The sequence below is a fragment of the Hibiscus syriacus genome, unplaced genomic scaffold (assembly GCF_006381635.1).
Source record: "Hibiscus syriacus cultivar Baekdansim isolate YM2019G1 unplaced genomic scaffold, ASM638163v2 tig00110678_pilon, whole genome shotgun sequence".
Taxonomy (NCBI): Eukaryota; Viridiplantae; Streptophyta; class Magnoliopsida; order Malvales; family Malvaceae; genus Hibiscus; species Hibiscus syriacus.
Window position 1 is genome coordinate 2,292,668 of NW_024062822.1, and position 18,160 is coordinate 2,310,827.

Sequence of the window (18,160 nt, forward strand, 5' to 3'; positions counted from 1 at the left end):
CATATATGTCATTATCATTCATATCTCTTATCTCATGTTTCTATGATCTCTTATGTCCATATCATATATCTTATAGACTTATTATTATATCACCATTTTAATCAATTATACTCATTCACATATACTTTAACATGTACTCATGTATATCATATAACATATACCATAACTAATTGCACATATATATATATATATATATCATGTCATGTAAACCATATATATACTATCCTAAAACACGTACACCCAAGTAACTATATTATCATCTTCATTTCTTTCTTATTTTATCACTATCATTGATTCCTTTTATCATATGGTCTTATAAGTTACCATTTGTACAATCAATATCACACATAAAATTCCAAAAGGAAACAAACATATTATCATATCACTTTTATTAATATTATCTATTTAATAGCCCATGATACACATGTGAGAACTAAAGATATGCGAGTACATAGAGGTTGTGCACTAATGTTGTCACCACAGCTTGTATAAATGCACTGAAGTGCCACGTAGAATTGCACCGTAGTGCCGTATAATAATGTCCATAAGAACCACATATCATTCCTTAAGAATCATACACATAGACTAGGGATCAAGTATGTGTCTCACAAGACTTCACACATGTTCCAAAGAATATATATATATCCCGAAGGACCGCGTAGACCCTCTACCCTTGGCATGCCAACTATACCCCTAGCTCTCATGACAAATAACATGGGCATTATCTTTTATATCCTTTTACATATTCATGTAACCATATTATATATTCATATAAACTCATGGTTTCATTCACATATACATGTAATCACGTAGTTCATGTCAATTCTCATATGAGTTCATATTCATATAAATATAGGATTCACCCTCATGTATCACATATACTTTCTCTTTCATATAGCTCATAACATTTCTCATGTGTTCATATAATATGTAAATCATTGTCATCTTATCATGTTATCACATAAACATATAATCTTACAATACAGACAAAAACACATCAATACATATATTCACATATATCTATCATTTCATTATCCTTATTATTATTATTCTTATCGTCATCATTAATCCCTTTTACTTACCATATTCATATCGATAACACATATACTCATGCACACATATAAATCATAACAAACACATACTTCTATGAATTCATGCTTTTCACTATTGGAAATAGACTTATCGCAAGTCTTATTTTCCATTGAACCTCGTATACTAAATAATGTGCACTCACCTTAGCCTTGTTTGCTTTGAATCAATCTTAATCCTTAGATTGTTATGGAACAAGCTTCATTCTATATCTACATCATAATAATACATTGATACATATCAGTATACTAATTGATATCTTCTAAATTGTCACTTCTTAGGCTAAAAGAAAGCTATTTTCATCTTTAATAAAGGTATGCATCGATGCACTATACAGTGTATCGATGCATTCCCTATCGGTGCATCGATGCACTACCTGTGCATCAATGCATAAATGACATTTGATGTTTGTTTAATTGTGAGTGCATCGATGCACATTGAAGATGCATCGATGTACACAACCCAGAAATTCCATTGCAAGCACGAAATTCACTATTTCTTCATCTCAACTCTTCATCTTTTACCTCATTTAATATATCTAACTCTCATACACATGTTTAAACTCATTTATATTCATTTACTCATCTTTAACCTTAATATCCTCTCCTCTTTAGGAACTTCAAGAATCATACCCTATTTTCCACATGTTTGAAATTCAAGTCTAACACTTAATACTTCTTAATTAAGCTGATGACAAGTCAAATTTAACTTCAAATTCAACTTATCAACTCCATTTCAAGATTTCACTCAAGAACTCCAAATCTTTAATCTTCCCTAACTCATTTATCTTTTGATTTTAAGATAACTTAAGTTTTCCTTAAGCTTAAGTATCACCTAAGAATCATAACCCAACTTTTAATTCAACAATTAACCAACTAATTAAGAAACTCACCTTTGAGCAGGGGCTTCACACACAAAGAAGAAAAGAGGAGAAGAGAATTTTGGAAACATTGTTTTTGGTTTCCTACACTCCCACGTGTAAATATATATCCCCCACTATCACATTTTTAATTCCTTAAATGATCAAATGACCATTTTACCCTTTAGCTCCTTTAATAATTACTAACAACTTTTAGGAAATACTTTCAAATAAATCACTGAACTACTCCATTCTTCTAATTTAGTCACCAAATTCTGAAACTTTACAATTTGATCACTAACCCATAACTTGGGATGTTACATCGAATGTCTCTTGTGCCTTTTCCCTGTTCCAAGCATTGAAGAAGAAAATTGGTAGTCATTGTTGACAATCCTGTCGAGAATATCAAAAGTCTCTTCGGGAGATTTATCTAGCAAAGTGTAATTTGTCGAGGCATCTAGCATCATCCTAGTGGGTGCATTGACTCCATTGTAGAACATTACCACTTGAGTCCAATCTTGAAATCTGTGATTGGTACATTTGCGAAGCAATCCCTTATAACAATCCCAACACTCATACATAGACACGTCATCAGTTTGACAGAAAGATGTTATGTCATTTATGAGTTGAGTTTTCATGTTAAGAGGATTATACCGCAGTAAAAAGCTTTTACATAGATCAACCCATGAATCCATCGAGCCGGATGAGATCTCACTCAACTAAGCCCTCACTCAGTCACACAGAATATGAAAATAATTTAAGCTTCAACACATCTTCATGCACTCCTTCTTGCTTAAATGAATCACAAACTTCCAAGAAAGCACGAATGTTTTGCCTGGCATCTTCATGAGGCATGCCACTAAATTGTCCTATCGAGTTCAACATATTGAACATGACTAGTTTAAGCTTAAAATGAGCTGCCTAAATCTCGGGAGTTATAATCCCAGGATTAGATCATCCAATATAGGAGTTAAGTGATCTCTAATAGCTCTCGGTTGGGGTACAATTCCAGCATTTCGATTTACCGCAACATTTGGATCTGCAAGATCTTGTAGTTACAATATTCCTTGGTTTGACCGATGTTCATGACTCTATTTGCACATTGAGCATATATTCTTTTATGAAAATAACGTTCAATCTCAGGTACTAAAGGATAAAGAGGTTCCTCAACAGACCTTCTGGTCATGCACTGGCAAAGCCTGAAAAAGAAAAAGAAATAAAATAACAGGTAAAATTATACTAAAAATAAAGAAGTAAAAGAAAAATGATACAGCAAAACTGTAAAACTTCCAATTACAATCTTGGTAACAGCGCCAAAAACTTGTTGCTTGCTGTAAGTACTATAAATTGGACGTAAATTATGTACAAGTATACACAATCACACAAGTAATAAAGAGTGAGAGAATATCGTTCCCACGAGGATTTGAGGGAATTACAAGTTAAGTTAAAGCACGAACACTAAATTATCTAAGTATAATTAGTGATGATATTTACAAGTGAGAGTGTAGTGGTAAAATGGAGTGAATGTCAATGGTATTGTGGAAATGTGATGGCAAAATGAGATGTGATGGCAATAAGGCAGATGAAAATGTCGTGGCAAATTAAGATATACTTAAAATGTAAACAACTGAAAATGTCAATCCAAAGCGAGTGGACAAGTCGAAAATAAGTAAGCAGACTTGATAATCCTCACACAACAAGCTACTATGGGAAAGAATTGTGGAGTTACTAGGAATCCTAACCCTTGCCTCTCAGAATGATTTAAGCTTCTATGGTATATTTGCTCGACAATGTTTACTAAGAGTGTCCTTACGCTCTCTCAAGTCAAGAAACCTAACAGATGCAAATGCCACGGTAATACCTCTCGGTGTGAACAGTAACATCGAACCTATCGAATAAACACTACTTTTTTTAGTCATTGAAATCTTATCCTTATCTCTAAGGTGGATTAGGTTCTAGTTAGCAGTTAAAACCCATTGCTCACGTAGATCATCCCTTAGTTTCTCTCCAATACTAAGGATCCTTAACCTAGTTTCTCTTTAACACTAAGCAATATACTTAAGAAATGGACACTCTCATTTCTCCTCTTAAGTAATTTAGCACAATGAGCAAAGCAAATAGGTAAACATAAAAACTCAAATCACTCATTAAAGTAAGTACTCAATCATCCATATAAACCCACACCATATAAGGTTTAGTTTATGATGGGGTTCAGAATATCCATGAAAATATTCCAAACCATACAACACAATAAATCAAAAGGAAAATAAAGTATAAGGGTGGAAGACATTCCCAACACACACTGTCGATTGCTCCTCGGACCACCTTGAATGGTACCTTAGCGAGTTTACTCCTCTTGGGGGCCTAGCTCTCCACTCCCTTGAGCATGACTATGGAGGAAACCCTTGAAAATATGAAAGGGAAAAGAAAGTTGGAAGCTTTCTAGCTGCCTTGTTAAGCTCACTATTTCCCTCCAATAATTATTTCCTTAATTGTGTGGCCACCTTTTCTATTTATACTAGGGGAATGTCCTAGGTTTTAGTGCACAAATTCCCATAGTATCCTAAGGTACATTCCCTTCACGTGAATAAGAGTGCAAATGTGATAATGATCCCCTCCAAGGTGGTTAACAACAGAAAACACGTGAGTGTTGGACAGTTGGCAACTCCTATTAAAATATCTTCTTCATGTTTGTCTTTTTCTACATAAGGAATTATCCCAATTTTCCTCAACAATTCTCTTTGCTCGTCATCAAATAATGTTCCCACAATTCTCTATGCTCACCATATGCTTCATCGATCTGCACATCACTAGCAAAAGCACAACATTCCCCGTAAAATAACACCATTTACAAATTAAAATGCCACAACAAAACCAAACCACCAAATGCAGTTATATACTCCTATATGCATCTAAATGAACCTACATACACCTTAGGACATCCAATAACTTAAATGAAAATGCCCTAAATATAGCCTTTTTCTACACACGATGCACCAACCGTATGAGTTACATTGGCTTGATGTGAAATACATTTAAGTGGCAAGTTGGACTTTGACTTAGTATTTCATACTTCTACTAGTTCTTTAGCTCTTCGTACCTTTTCGGATGTTGACTGGGTAAGCAATTATGATGATAGAATATTTGTTTATGGTTATGGTTATTGTGTTTATCTTGGTGATAATATGATTTTACGGTGCTTACAGAAATAGAAGTTAGTCTCTCGATCCATCAATGAAGTTGAATATCATGGTGTCGTCGATATTGTGTTTGAATTAATGTGATTACATTCTCTTCTTTCGGAGATAGGAGTAATGTGTGATTCAATTCCTATTGTGTTGTGTGATAATATGAGTACAATGATTATGAGTGCTAATTAAGTTTTTCACGCTCAATATAAATATATTGAGCTTGATATTCACTTCGTTATGGAAAATGTTACTGATGGTTCGTTGTGTGTTAACTATGTTCCTGGCTCGTGTCAAGTGACAAATGGTTTTACAAAACCCCTTACCAAGTCGTATTGTTCAATTTTTCGGCAGTAGGTTAATGTGTTAAGCTCTGTGAAACTTAAAAGTTAGACTTGATAGGGAGAATGTTAACATATATCAGGAAAGTGTAATTGATGACGTACGGGGTGGTTATCATTTGTTATGGGCTGGTTACGTGAGTTGGCTTAGTTTGCGTGATGTTAAGGTTTTAGTCTTTCCTATAAATTGTACTAGCAGTGCCTTAATAAAAATATACTACTCTTCACGTTATTTTCAAAATATCCGTTTAGATTATGTCATCGAGTCAATACGTAAATATCTTGTCGTCGAGTTAGTACCTGAAAGCAATGGTGGTGCCAGCAGATATTTTTAAAATATAATTTTGTCACATCTTAGTCAACAGGTTAATGTTCAGCATATACAACTATCATTTTTTAATCGAAAAAGAACGAGTTTAAAATATATGAATAATCGAGTGAAAATTTTATAACTTTTGTTAATTAGAGGCTCAACAAAACATCATTATATAATCGAGGTATAATTTTATAATAATTTTTAATATTTAAAAGACTTAATAAAATAGCGTCTTATAATAAGAAAAATATGATGGAAATAAAGTAGAGAAAAGTCAAGAAAAGAATTGTTACAAAGTGGAAAAACTTGAAACGTGTAGTGTAGGAAAGTTCACTATTTCTTTATATTGATAAAAGAAAAGAAGCCTATAAATAGGCTTTACATCATAACATATTAACCACCCACGACTCTATTATCACAACTAAGCCACTAACTCCACTACCAATTAAATAACTAATTTCTAAATACTCACTCAAACCCACTAACAGTTACAACTTTCAATGAATGTTATTAAATATTAACACCCTCCCTTAAACTGAAATCTGCATATATCAGTTTAACAAGGAAGAATTAATCGTCTGCAAAATCCTCCTTTAGAGCAGCACGTGAACAAACTCCAAGTAGCTCCCTGAGCTTTTGAAATGCTGGAAATTTAAGAGGTTTTGTTAGAATATCAGCAATCTGATCTTCACTTCTGCAGTAAACCAAATTAATAACTCCATCATTCGTGAGATCCGTTAAGAAATGATACTTCACATTTATATGCTTGCTTCGACCATGTAGAACAGGATTCTTTGAGAGCTTTATTGCTGAACTGTTATCACAGTAAATAAGAGTAGGCCCATCTTCTTTGAACTGCAGTTCTTCAAGAATCTTCTTTAGCCAAATAGCTTGACAAGCACAAGTTGTTGTTGCAACAAATTCAGCTTCAGTGGTTGACAATGTGATGATTGGCTGCTTCTTTGATGACCATGAAACAGCTCCTGTTCCCAACATGAAAACATACCCGGATGTGTTTTTTTCGATCATCAGTATCTCCTGCATAATCATTATCTGTAAAGCCAAACAAATCTGACTTTTCTCCCTTTTTAAAGAATAGCCCAAACTCCTTAGTACCTTGCAAGTACCTAAGAATTCTTTTTGCAGCCAAAAGATGAATCTCTGTTGGACACTCCATGTATCTACTAATGACACTTATAGCATGCATTATATCAGGCCTTGTTGCAGTCAAATACATTAAGCTCCCCACAATCTGCTTGTAAAGTGTATTGTTAACCTCGTTTCCTCCCTCATCCTTGTTTAGCTTCAAACCAAACTCAGATGGTGTATTCACAGGATTACAATCCTTCATCTGAAACTTGTCCAAGATTTCTCCCACATACTTCTTTTGAGAAATAAAAATGCCAGCAGAGGATTGCAACACTTCTATGCCAAGAAAGTAATGCATCATGCCAAGATCAGACATTTCAAATTCAGCCATCATGGATTTCTTAAAGCTTTCAAACATGACTGTATTACTTCCAGTATAGATTAAATCATCCACATATAAGCAAACAATGAACATCTTCCCTCCATCTTCAATTTTTATAAAAAGTGTATATTCATGAGGACATTTTTTGAAATCCTTCCTTTAAAAAATAAGTTTCTATACGATTATACCAAGCCCGTGGAGCTTGTTTTAATCCATATAGAGCTTTCTTTAACTTATACACTTTATGTTCATTGCCAATTTTTTCATAACCAGGAGGTTGATCGATAAATACCTCTTCTTTCAAATCTCCATGGAGGAAGGCTGATTTCACGTCCAACTGAAAGATAGGCCATGAGTTTTGAGCTGCCATAGCAATCACCAACCTGATTGTATCATGCCTTGCAACTGGAGCAAAAAATTCTTTATAATCAACACCAAACTCCTGCTTGTAACCCTTAGCTACCAAGCGTGCCTTGTGCTTGTCAATCTCACCATTCTCCTTCAGCTTTGTCTTGTATACCCACTTTACGCCAATAGTCTTCTGCCCATTTGGAAGATCACATAGCTCCCATGTATCATTTATTTCAATGGCTGCAATTTCAGCATCCATAGCCTTTCTCCATTTTGGTTATGTGACAGCCACTTCAAAACTAGTAGGATCACAATCTGAAAACAAGGAAAAGTGGGTGAGTGGGTTTTCAGATTGATCAATTCCAGCTACCTCATAATCATGCATCCATGCTGGTCTTCTTCGAACATGTTGAGACCTTTGTGATTCAGCTGCAAGTGGGCTTTGTTCAGCTATTGGAATATTTTGAGTGACTTTCGCTTCTTGCCCATCCTCCATAGGCTGCTGCCCTTTCTCCTCATCATCAAAATCTGCTGGAATACTTTCTTTAACACCATTTTGATTCCATGACCAAGTGACTTCTTCATCAAATATCACATCACGGCTAATGACAATTTTCATGGTGTTAGGATTGTATAATTTATAAGTTTTTGACTTATCACTAACACCAAGAAAAATTCATTTTTCTCCCTTATTATCTAGTTTCTTCCTCTTCTCATCTGGAATATGGGCATAGACAATACACCCAAAAATCCGAAAATGATCTACAGCAGGTTTCCATTCGCTCCATGCTTCCTCTGGTGTCATATTTTGAACAGCAAATGTAGGACTTCTGTTCAATATATGAATGCTCCAATTCACTGCTTCAGGCCAGAAACTTTTTGGAATGCCACTTGTTGTCAAAAGGCTTCGCACCATATTCATAATAGTACGGTTTTTCCTCTCGCATACACCATTCTGTTGGGGTGTATAGGCTGCTGTAAGTTGTCTCTTGATTCCATGGTTCTCACAAAAATTTGCAAATTCATGTGAGTTATATTTTGCACCACGATCTGTGCGAAGAACTTTTATTGGGCAGCCAACTTCTTTCTCAACAAGTGCTTTATAGCTTTTAAAAGCTACAAATGCTTCAGATTTTTCTTGCAAAAAATAAAACCATATCTTACGACTATAATCATCAATGAAATTAATTATATATCTTTTACCTCCATTAGAATGTGGTGTTATTGGCCCACAAATGTCGGAATGAACAAGCTCCAATGCTTTCTTCGCTCTCCAAGATTTTCCTTGTGGGAATTGATTGCGGTGTTGTTTGCTAACAACACATTCTTCACAAACTTGAGAGGATACTGTATTTGAGGAAGCCCTGTCACCATGTTCTTTTGTTGTAGTATTTTCAATCCGCCAAAATTCAGATGCCCATAGCGAAAGTGCCATAGCCACGCCTCATCTTTTAATTTTGCTGAGAAGCACGTATGAGTTGTATTGTGGAGATATAGTGGGAACAAACGATTCGCCGTCATGTTAGCTTCAGCAATTAACCCCAACTTTGTATCTTGAATTTGACATACTCCTCTTTGATACAATCTCGTATCCTTTTCTTGTAACTGACCCACACTAAGCAAGTGGTTTAGATCTGGCACAAAATAAACATTAGTTATAGTGTGAGTGGAATTTCCTTTGGTTTGAATTGTTACTTTTCCTTTTCCCATAACAGAAATTTTGGAGTTGTCACCAAACTTAACAGAGCTACGAAAAGATTCATCCAAGTCAGAAAATGAATCCTTCTCTCCACACATGTGATTGCTGCAGCCAGTGTTTAAAAACCACATTTGTTGTTGAGTTTCTTCTTTCACGTGACACACCATTAAAAGAGACACCTCTTCTTCATTTTCTACAAAATTAGTTTGATCTCCACTTTGTTTATTCAAATCAATTTGGCATTCTGATTTATAATGGCCATACCTATGGCATTTGAAACATTCAACATTGGACTTATCTGCTGACTTTGATCGATAAGTTGTCGAGTGGTGGCCTCCACGTCCTCTGCCTCTTCTTTGAAATTTACTCTCCTGATGATGACTTTGTTGTTGGTTCCCACGTTCATTGTTGTTTCTGCCTCCTCGACCTCTACCTTTACCCCTTCCTCTTGAGTTTGAGAAATGAGTAAAGGTGGAAGCCTTCAAAGCTTGCTCCTCTGAAATTAAACTTCGGTTCATGGACCAGTAAGGAGCTCTGTAATTCATCAAGAGAAAATGTATCTATGTCTTTCGATTCTTCAATCGAACATACGACATAATCAAACTTTGGTGTCAGGGAACGCAATATCTTTTCAACAATGGTGACATCTTCCATCTTCTCACCATGAAAGCGCATTTTGTTGCTAATCTCCATAGTCCTGGCACAGTAGCTGTGACGATTCTCCATCCTTCATTTGTAGAGTCTCAAAATCTCTTCTCAAAGTTTGAAGCTGTGCACGCTTCATTCTAGCAGAGCCTTCATATTTTTTCTTCATGGAATCCCAAATATCTTTGGAAGTTTCTTTTCTAAGAATTGTTTCCAAGATGGGACGATCAATTGCCTGGAAGAGGTAGTTTTTTGCCTTCAAATCCTTGAGTTTTCTCCCTTCCAACTCTGTTTTCTGGGCATCTGTCAAGACTGCATTAGGTGTTGTTGCTTGAATTCCAGATTCAACAATCGGCCAATACTCTTTGGACCGTAAAAATTCTCCCATTAGCTACTCCAATGATCATAGTGACCATCAAAACGTGGGATCGCAGCCTGCACAAAATTTGAGTCTGAAGCCATCAATGCTATTTGAAATTCTCTCTCTTGCTTTTAACCTGGCTCTCAATCGGCCAATACTCTTTGGACCGTAGAAAATTCTCCATTAGCATACTCCAATGATCATAGTGACCATCAAAACGTGGGATCGCAGCCTGCACAAAATTTGAGTCTGAAGCCATCAATGCTATTTGAAAATTCTCTCTCTTGCTTTTAACCTGGCTCTGATACCACTGATGGAAATAAAGTAGAGAAAAGTCAAGAAAAGAACTGCTACAAAGTGGAAAAACTTGAAACGTGTAGTGTAAGAAAGTTCACTATTTCTTCATATTGATAAAAGAAAAGAAGCCTATAAATGGGCTTTACATCATAACATATTAACCACCCACGACTCTATCATCACAACTAAGCCACTAACTCCACTACCAATTAAATAACTAATTTCTAAAGACTCACTCAAACCCACTAACAGTTACAACTTTCAATGAATGTTATTAAATATTAACAAATTATTTATATACTTTATCCTATATTTTAATGGTATTCAAGTTTCTATGCAATTGTGGAATTAATTTGCATTTTCTCCCGTTCGACCGATTCAGAATTTACTTCATTCTCACGTAAAAATTGTGATTGAAAAAAATGGGTTAAAAGAACTATTTTTTTCTTTCAATATTTGGTAAAATTCCTAGAAGAACGTGGCCACTAGGCTCCACGTCGCTTTCCATTAATAACAGTTTGAATATATCTGCCAAAAATTAATAAGAATTAAAGTCTTGTCAAAAATTGATTTTTTTTTTGGAATTGAAATAAAAAAAAATTATTCTAAGTAAAATAGTTAATATTACTGAAATATCATAATATATGTGTTTAAAAAAGTATAATATGTATAATTAAAAACTATTTATATTTATAATTTATATTAAATATTGTAATGATTTTATTATAATTTTATTTCTTATAATCATAAAATGATAAGATTAAATCAATAATAAAAGTATGCACGTCTTTGATTGGTTAAAAAAGAAAAATAGATAAAATAAAGTTAAAAAGTAATTAATAAAGTTTATACCAAAAGTATTTCAAATTCATTATGTGAAGTCACACATTTCCGTAGGGTCAAAATAAAAATTTAGAGAAATTAAATAAAAATTTATCTTGTTATTATGTAATAAATATACTATTTAATTTATTGATTAATTTAAATTTAATTTTGTATACGTCTATTATTAGAGCGACTAATCCATTTTTCCTAACAATTTATAGATTACTATAACATTTTAATTAAATAAGAGTTTTTAAACTCTTCAAGTGGTTTTAATGGTAAAAGAAAATAATATTCTTTCTAGAAGTCTTGTATTTAAACTTTTATATCTGTAAAATGTGTGTTTATTATTAATTGATTAAAAATTCTGAATAGATACATTATAATCATAAGGGATGGACCTATGTGGGGCAGGTGGTGACAGTTGTCTCCTCTAAAAATTTTAAATTTTTATATATTTTAGATATTTTTTTATTAAAAATTTGTTCCCTGGAATTTTATAAGCTTGCCTCCCCTTAAAGTTTTATAATTCCGTCACCCTTAAGATAAAATTATGCATTTATCCTTGATAATCACCCTAACTTATTAATAAATAAATCAAAATTTTCCCCCACTATAAATTTCCTTTTTTCCCCCTTCACATGAACATACTTCGGTTATGCTTGATTTGTGGAAGAACACAATAAAGATGACATAGAGGAAGGGGCTAACTAAATCCATGCACTAACCTGAAAAAAAAAAAGTATCCACAGCTGCTGAGCACATCCATAACCAGAGGCGGGCGTTAATGGGCCCAAGGTGCCGTGCCCCCAGAAAAATGGAAATTAGTATTTCACATCTCAATTTTCAAAAATTTTAATCTAGTTCCTTCATATATTTTAAATTTTTCATTTTTCATTTCTTTGGATTTTTAATTTTTTTTTAAAAATCTCATTAAGTTTCAAAAATTAAAAAAATGGATTTAAACTTCTAAATCTTTCAAAAAATTTAAATAAATATCCAAAACATTTTGCCAACATCCTTCATCATCCATAACCATCATTGTCAAGCCCTTTTGCCAACGGAATTTTGTTTTTTAATCGTATCAGAGTGATTTATTTTTGTTAATTAAGATTCTTAGGGTAGGGGGGAAGCATAGAATCAAATTTTCAAATCTACTTTACCCTCTCTCCTATTTGTGTATACATAGTTATTAAGCTTATCCAATATATCTAAATCTACTTTTTAAAGATTTTTTTAATTAAGGGTAAACTACACCAGCCATCATTGAACTTTACCCTCTCTCCTATTTCACTCATTATATTTTTAATTTTTTCAATTTACTGACTAGACTTTCGAATTGCTTCTATTTTAGTCACTATAAATTATTTTATTATTATTCTTCTATGACATGACATTTTTTATATATTATTACATATAAAAATAATTTAAAAAATAAATAACAAAATAATATTTTTTATTATTATTAAATTTAAAATGATTTAAAATAATCATTGTCCCTTTTTGTCAACATCAACCACTATCTAGATTTAATTTTATATTTTAAAGTATTTTATATTAAATAGTAATAATAAATGTTATATCATATCAAAATAATGATAAAATAATTATGAATGATTAAAATATAAACAATTTGAAAGTTCAGTAATTAAATTAAAAAAAACTAAAAATAAAATTAGTAAAATAGGAGAAAGAGTAAAACTCATTAATAAATGGTGAAGTTCACTCTGTAATTAAAGTAATATGCTTGAGATACGATTATTCTAGCAATACAATGAATCATTTTATTAGCATCCCACCAAATCCATATATATAAAATAAGAATCGAACATTCATGAATTAGAAGAATGACGACAAATTTAACCCTAAAATAAAAAATAAAATCTTACAAAAAAACAATACCAAAACTTATACGATATAAGATAAAACTTTTACTGTTAAACAAAAAGTACATATAATATATATGTTGGTGGTGGTTGATTAATTTGTCAGAGTCGATCAGATCATTATGATCAATAAATGGGTGCAAAAAATAAAAATAAAAATTGTAAATTAAATAAAAACATATAAAAAGGAGAAACAGAAATTAAAAAGAACAAATGGACGAAAAAGTGATTCTTTTATGCATGAATTATATTCAATTTCTCGATGTCGTATAAATAATAGTGAAAAAATTCATGTATGAAATTGATAGTGAAAAATATATTTATATGATATTAAGATATTATGAATAATTCATGTACAAAATGAGTATTTAAACCAAGAAAAATGCTTCAAGTTTGTAGATAGACACAAAAATTTACACTCAATATAAATAAATATTTGTCATATATACAATAATTGCGTGCACGTATGGTATTTTGTTTAAAAAATTCGATACACTTATTAATATAGATTATGTATACATATTTTAGGTGATGAATGAAAATAAAATATCCAAAAATAAAACTTATCAAGTGGTCCACTTATTAAAAAATGTATTGTTCTTTATAAAAGTCTTAAATTTGAGTAATACGTATGTAAGGTATGTATACATTGTCGATAATTAAAATAATAAATTACAACCATTTCTAGTTGAAATTTACTTTCCTATTTTACTCACTGTACTTTTAAATTTTTTATTTTGCTCACTGAACTTTATAAATTGAATCATTTTGCTCAATCTGCCATTATCTCTCTTGTGATGATGTATCATTTTTTATTATTATTTAATATAAAATAATTAAAAATATAAAGGAAAAATTACACCATTCTTCACTGAACTTTATTCTCTCTCTTATTTTGCTCACTCAATTATGAAAAAACAGAATGTGGCTAGATGCCACTGTTGGCCATGGTGACCATTCGGTCTCAAATTCCATGAATCGCTTCGCCTTGACACATTGAGTCTAAATCCGACCTTTATTTTGTCGGAACTTGCTCTGAAGTCCATGAATTGGAGATTGAAAGTGAGGAAGCCGAAACATTTTAGTCGAGATTCACAGATTTTGAGATACACCGAATTCAGACTTAAGGGGTCAAGACGAGCTGATCCATGAATTTTAAGACTAAGTGACCATCATTTACGATGGTCAACGGTGGCCGACGGTGGTGAAAGAAGAAGATTCGAAAGTTAACGGCAAAGTGAGTAAAATGATTCAATCTGTAAAAGTTTAGTGAGCAAAATAGAAAAATTAAAAGTATGATGAGTAAAATATGAGATAGAATAAAATTCGGTGAGAAAATATGTAATTTTCTCTAATTAAAAATTATTAATAAATAATATTTTATAATCATTTTAGAATATTAAAAAAATAAAAAAAATACAGGAGGCGCATATATTGACATAATAAATAGGATTGGGATAATTGAAACCAGGGGAGGCGATATGTGAGAGAGACTTGGAAGCACGCATTGCCATTCCTTTTTGGTTGAGACTGATGGAACATTTGTAGATTTATTTATGATATCATGTTCGGTCGAATCGTGTATTTTTTTATTATATTCATAACTTTAAATTTACTTTTTTCAATTTATATTCATATAATTATTCTTTTTTTTTTGTTAGGTATAAAAGATATGATCGAAAATAAGCTGATTCCTAGACACTGTTAGGTTTATACAAATGAAATAAGAGAGTTTGCTTCAGAGGAAGGTGGTTTCTGCAACTTGTGGGGGAAATAAAATACAAATTAATGATGGATGGACCAATTCGTTCCAAACTTGGAGGAAGATATATATTAACCTTTTTTTTATCTGAATAGTCCTGATCATGCAAATTTCAAATTGTTTTTATTTATTTATTAGTGTATAGTGATTAAAAGTAATAAATATTCATAATTTATTTTAGTTGCCGACAATGCTCGTATTTTTGTTAGTTTATTTTCCATTCAGAAAAAATTTTATAATTTTGTAGAAATTTGATTAAAATATATTTTTGGTGAAAACGGTATGATCAAGGAAGATCATACACAGAAAGGATTGTGGATGCCTCGTTAAAAATCTCTCTAATCCGAATTAGAGGAAAAAAGTACATCTGAATCCTTAAAAAATCAAATACAATCAACAAAAAACAAATCAACTAGACGATCTAGCATCGTCAATCCGCAGTAAATACATGACTTCTTGTAGAGGCCTCTCCAAATAGTGAACTCCAAGATCATCATCAATCTGCAACCTCGTTACCATGACGTGAGATATGACAGAATCGGACACCACAGTTTCGTTGTACCATAATATGAATATGCGTTAGAATGGGCATATTTCCTTGCCCGATCCTATCAGGTTGGAGAAGCCGAAACACATGAGGGTGTGTTTGGTTCACGGAATGTAAGATTATCAGTGGGAATAAAAGATTACCAGGAAATATGATTACTGGGAATGTTGTATTTTATGTTTGATTGGTTTAGCAGGAATGTAAGATTACCGTGTTTGGTTAAAGGAATAAAAGATTATTAGAATGTACATTTGATCAAATTGTCCTTATTATATATTTGTATAATATTACAAGTCGGAAAATATTTATATATTTTCTTTAAAAAATTTAAATTCATAAAATTTATATATATTTTTTTACAAAATTAAAAATATAAAAAATGTTTAATGAAATGGTAAAATTTTATTTTAACCCCTGAACTTAATATAAAATTTTAATTATAGATTTTTTTTGTAATCTAAAATAGTTTAAGGATAAATTTGTAATTGAACCTTCGTAGAATTTTTATTATTCAATGACAGAAGAAGAATAGTTTTTGAAAAAAATAAAAATTTAAGGACATTTTAGTCCAAAACACCGGTAATGTTACAATAACTAAGAGAATGGAGGTAATGACATTCTCGGTAATATACCCCAAAAAATTTACTATTGGTAATAAAATATTCACGGCCAATCAAACGGTGAATGTAGATTCCATTCCCGAGAAAATCTCACATTCCCCGATCCAAACGCACCATGAAGGATATCCTCTTCTGCCTCAATCCTACGAAAGCTCCGTTCCAAAGCCGCTATTAATCACATAAAAACTCCCCAAAGTTTCGCTTCAACCAGCGAACAAATACCAAGAAATTTGTAGTAACCCAATATCCATAAACCATTATCATCCCGAATGTCCCATCATTCAGATTTCTGCTTCCATCAGAATTTAATTTAAACCAACCTTGAGGTGGTTTAGTCCATCGCTCCCCCCTGGTATTCATCACTGCAGGCGGATTACACGCTATTTTCATTCGTTCCACTTCCTGCTATGCATCACAGCAGATTCTATGTAGACGAGCACTCCGAACTAGTACATTACTTTGATCATTCAGCACACCATTGAAAACCCAACCATTCTTATCCACCCAAAGGTGCCAAAGAATCGCCCCAAAAAATAGATCCCAATCAACAACGTTAGTGACAAACCTCGATGCATCCGATAAATTCATGACGAACCATGCTTTCCAATCCATAGACAATAATTCGTCTAAACGATCAGCTCGAACATAAACTGCCCATATTATTTTTGTTCTCGGACACTCCCGGAAAACATGAGAAGTCGTTTCCAACACATTACCACAAATTGGACAGCTTGCATCCTCAGTGAGGTGACGATAGACACGCTGTGCATTGGTCATGAGTTTTTCAGAACAAGCACGACAAAGGAAAATTTTATTTTTTTTGAAGTCCCTTATACCCATGAATCAATTTCCAAACTCGAGGATCTACTGAAATCGAGGGACCATTTCGAAGCCGATAAGCAGTTTTGATCGAGAATTGTATATATTTTTCTGGTTTTCTAAGTGGCTGAAGCTCAGTCTAATATCCTCCTTGCCCGATCCACTGCCAAATTATTTCAGCCTTTTATGCAAAGATCTTCAAATGCATGGTTTCCTACTGTATTCCAAGCTCTTTGAACTTTAAGGCAGTTGCAGAACGCATAATGTTTCTTAATTTGCTTTTGTACTGTGTATATGTGCAATTTCATAATATTTTTCTTTAAGGTGCTTCATCGGTTATGGCTGCTAGCTAGAGGTGCTCTTATGCTTCAATTTTCTCTCCTGAAGGTAAAGCAGATTGGGAAGATGTGAACAGAGAGTACGTTAGGAAGGTAGGTCTCTCTTAGCTTCAACTGTAAGACAGCTTAAAATTTTGCTTTGTAGTTCCTCTTGAAACATGATATGAAATCGAAAAATAAACATATGCTTTTTGAGATTGAGAGTAATGGTCATCACTTAAGGTTTTGTCAATTTATATTGTATCTGTGGTTTCTAGCGTGCTGCTCAAGTTTCGTATCCTGGTATTGGATCGGACTTTCCCGAGTTACCAAGTTTACAAGTTTCTTGGACTTGTTATTTCAGAGCATATCATGGGATAATGATGTTAAAAGCACGAAGCACACGCTAAAGGAGATGATAGTGCATTACTCCTGCCTTGAACGCCCAGAAGGAAAAGCTGTGATCAAGTAGGAAAATTTGGCAGATCTAGCGTAGGCCCGACTTTACATTCACCTCTTTCAGCCTAAGTAATTTGCTTTTGGGTGTGTCTGACATGTATTACTGCTCCCATTGTTCAGGAAAGTTTACGGAGTGGAAGAGTATTACCGGTCGGTTAGCGGTAAGAGGTCTCACTCGATGGACAATTGGGCATACACAACTGCATGAAGAAGCTCTGGCAAGCCGAACCGTAAACTAAATACAGGTAGATGAGGTAGCAAAAAGGAGGTGCCAGCAGACCCAGTCCCCTCTGTTGCATCTTTAGTGA

At 33.1% G+C, this 18,160-nt stretch overlaps 1 long non-coding RNA gene across 1 annotated transcript; it reads left to right on the top strand.

Annotated features, from left to right (window-relative positions):
- The first annotated feature begins 17,107 nt into the window (after positions 1–17,107).
- LOC120138119 lies at positions 17,108–18,160 on the top strand. The gene is made up of 3 exons (XR_005517493.1): positions 17,108–17,507; positions 17,758–17,885; positions 17,973–18,160. It is a non-coding gene; the product is annotated as an uncharacterized LOC120138119 (long non-coding RNA).